The sequence below is a fragment of the Lupinus angustifolius genome, chromosome LG04 (assembly GCF_001865875.1).
Source record: "Lupinus angustifolius cultivar Tanjil chromosome LG04, LupAngTanjil_v1.0, whole genome shotgun sequence".
Lineage (NCBI taxonomy): Eukaryota > Viridiplantae > Streptophyta > Magnoliopsida > Fabales > Fabaceae > Lupinus > Lupinus angustifolius.
The window spans coordinates 21,946,037-21,950,252 of record NC_032012.1 but is presented as its reverse complement, the minus strand read 5'-3'; positions in this window follow the sequence as shown (position 1 = coordinate 21,950,252).

The window sequence follows — 4,216 nt, the reverse complement described above, 5'->3', positions numbered from 1 at the left end:
TATGAATGTTCAACAAATATCAAATATACATTTTAATTATTTCATATTATTCCAAATGTATTGATGAATTTGAGAGATATAGAATGGAGTGATTAAATTAATCCACAAAAATTAGGATAATGAATTTTTTTTGATAATACCAAGGATATTCTTCATCTTCTTAGTCATTGGTTAAGGAAATAATCTCATTCAGGATTAGTAAGTGTACTATCCAACAAGTATCATTTTCAGAATTTGAATCATTGACTTTGAAGATACATTAAAACTTTATATCATTAAATCAACGTCTTGTTGTAGAATGATGTAATTTGAAAGCATTATTTTTTGTTATTAATTTGAAAGCATTATTGATTCTTGTGCAGTCAAACATGTTTAAAATTTAAATTTTCCCTCCCAAATAAAATCCAAAAAGCAGATTCTGCATATTCTTTTATGTTTTGATTTGGTTGGTTGGATGTCTCCACAAAGTCACTGTCCCAGAACACATGGCATGTTTTGGAAACAAAAAGCACTATACACCGGAAGGGGATCGTCAATGACAGCGTCAATTGATCCTTCCACAAAGCGTAACATGGCAACATATCACACCCTGAGTGTGCACAAAAGTTAGAGTAACCTAGACTATACTATAAAACCTCCCAGATTATTAATGGTTAACAGCTGTAAATAAATATTTTGAAATTTTACTTATAGTCTCTACCGCCGATGGAAGTGGACACCACTTCTTTCCCTAAACATTTTGGATTTATTTATAGTATATGTCTGTAGTCTATAGCACAGTTGGTCTCTGCCAACAACTCGAAGTCTGAAGTATTTTTCATTAATTAAAAAAATATATTTAAATTAAAATTTTAATAATAAATATTTTTTTAATTAATCACAACTAACATATCTCTCTGCTCTCAAAACCTTGACTTCATCCAAAAATTTGAAGTCCACATGTTGTATAAGCCCATGATTTTAGGATTCAACAAACATATAGTGTCCAACCATGCACCAATAATATTCAAACATAAAAATAATAAATATTTAATCTTTTAATTTATATAACATATTTTTATTAATGCAAAACATAATTTGAGAAAACATATCTTTATTCACACTTTATATAATTCATATCTTAATATACAAATCAACTATATCCTAATATCATGGTAAAGTGGCCACATAAATATTAAATTTATGACTGCATTATGTACATATAGAGTAGGGTAAAGGGTATCTAAGAGAGAAATAAATATCCCCACTCTTACTTCCACCCTCTTGCAATTTCTAGACGGCACAAGAGAAAGGTACTTTGTTTAATCTCAAAGTTGAAAGAGAGTGTAATCTATTGGCATCAACATTCCGGTGGTTGACGTTGGAACTCTCCGGCGGGTCATCGGTGATGAGGTGGCCGGAGATGGTGGCATCGTACATAACGCCGAGGTGGTCTCCTCGGAGGTTGTTAAGGTGGTCTGGCCTCATGAGTGTCTCTATTGTAGATGAGTTGGTCTGGAGAGTCGTAACGGCATTCGAATCTGTGGCTCTCGTTTCTATGCTCTGTTTCTTCTTCTTGTTTTGTGGTTGCACTATCTAATGTAAGGGAGTTTGTGACTGAGTTTTCATATTCAATGTCACAAATGTATTTTATATTACAAATATATTTTATAATTTTTTAAAGTCTTTCTTTTCTTTTTATTACTTTTTGAAACTCAATTTGCAAAACATATACCCAATTTAAATGAATCCAAATCACTAGTACTATCACTTATGCAGGTGAACTTTGCTGCCATATTTTTTTTTATCTATGTAGTAAGTAGTTCTCCCCCTTGGGGATTTTGTTTCTTACACATTTGTTATATTGTAATGGAAATTTTGAGTATCTTTGAAATGAAGCAGGGTTCAAATAATTGGCGCTGCCAGTTTGGATTTAATTTGAATATAGAAAGAAATGGTGTTTGAGCTGCTCTCAGGTCTCAACCCTACAGTTTTCTTGCGTAAATTCCGGGAGATTATGGGCTAGAAAGTAGAAAGTAAATGATAGTTTTTTAATAGCTAGAAAGTGAATAATTTTACAAATTACAACCATTGAGTTCGGTTTCTTAGTACTGTATTCTAGCTCATTAATTAGGAGCAAAATTGGTTGTCAGCTAACCATTTTGAGGCCTTCAAAAATTAAGTTTCATAACTCGTTACTTTTCAATTTATTGAGTAAAATATTTCTCAATATTTATAATTGAAATAAATTAGCAAAAACTATTTTTTAAATTATTTTTTGTTTGTTTGAAATGATGGAGATAGTATAAAACGCTAGTAATCCATTAATTGGGAATTACTTCAGTTTTATATTACAAACCTCTAATGGAATCAAACTAGACATTTTTCATTTTATTGTATCTCTTCCAAAACTCTTACCTTTATTTGGTTGATGGAAGAAAATAGAAAGAGAGAAGATAAGAAAAAAGAGTAAGAGAAGAGATAAAATGATGAGAAAGATAATAGATTTTGATAGTTGTTTGGTAGAAGAGAAAGAGAACAGAAAGAAAAGTGATATTTGTTATATAGATTATAATACCCTTGTTGTATTAACTTTAGCACTAAATTATAATTTAAAAATAATTTTATTGCTAAAATTAATAAATACACATTTTAAAGTCATTTTGAAATTTAAAATTAAAACAATAGCTATACATTAAATACAATTTTTAGAAACATATGTAAAATTAAGTATTTTTTCAATTTTATGTGGTATTATAATTTTTTGAAAATTATCACAAAATTATCATTTACTAAATTTAAACTCTTTTTTCTCTCTCCTAATGTGAGAAAAAGAAAATTGCAGTGGGATCCACAATAATTTCCTCTCTCTTATCTCCTATTTTCTTCAACTAAACAAGAGAGATGAAAACTCTATTCTTATTCTGTAGTCTCATTTTCTTTCTACTCAAAATTATCCCAACCAAATGAAGACTTAAGAACAAGTTAAAAGCACTAATTAGCATTCTTTTATTAATCAGCGAATACTTATCCAAAGTTTGATGCCCCCACACACAGCACAAAGGGTTGAGGTTAACCTCAAGTTAGGCCCCAGTTGCTTTGATTCCATCGCCAACAATTGGGTCGATCTGTTTGGTGAAGGTAATTAAAGTAATTGTACTGATATGCCACCCCTTGTTATGGCAACAAAAGTGCATATTTCTAAACTTTGGTAATGGGCCATCGATCCCCACGCGCATTAGATTCATCTGTAGGTTAAGGTTGATGATATTATTATTAGGTGATTGAAGTTGTACCCTATAGTGGTGTCAGTGACTTACGGTTATGAATCTAACACAACAAAGTGGCCATAATGGGTAAGGGCCAATTGTAATTGTTTGGGCTATTAAGCATATAAGAATTGTTTGGGCCAATTAGATGTTATGGAGTACTAGAGAAATGAGTTATTTTTACACTTGCATTCAAGAATAAAAATGTTATATTATTATATCTAAAAGATAAAATGTCAAATACTCACATCCTTATATTTTTATGTTATTTTCCATGTATTTGTCTATTCAGTATTCTACCAACTAATGATATCAACCAAATTTTCATCATTATGGTGCATTAATGTTTTAAATAACTTTTTGGTGAGGCTCAATCTTACATGAGTAGCTTGGAGTCTTGGACTAAGATTATGGAATCTTAGGCAAATTTCTTTTAATTACTTACGGTGATGTTATTGTTAATAGATATAAAATATGTCTTTTAACCATTTCTCCATTTTTTAGTTTTCATCTATCTGTAAGCAAATAATGTGTTGTATTCTATTAATAATATAATAAAAAAAACTTCATCATGTCACATGTCACTTTTTCTTTCCCTCATGCCACATGTCTCTTTCTCCTTACATTTTTTCCTTCATGTCACATGTCACCTCCTCCTCACATATTTTTCTTCCTACTTTTTATATATTATATATATTATATGCTAATGATAATTTAATATTAATTAGTGATTGGTTCATGTCGCTACCCCACTAAAATTGAGTGTTTACAACATCTATGTTTTGTTATGTTAAAAAGTAATAGTCATTGAACATTAGATAAAATTGAAATCATTTTTCACATTCAAATTATTTCTTTACATTAATCTATCTATATAATTTAATGTTTACCATTAATCTAAGAATAATTGTACTTTTTCACCTCATCAAAGTTTTTTGACATTTTTCGCTCTGAATTTTAATATTACA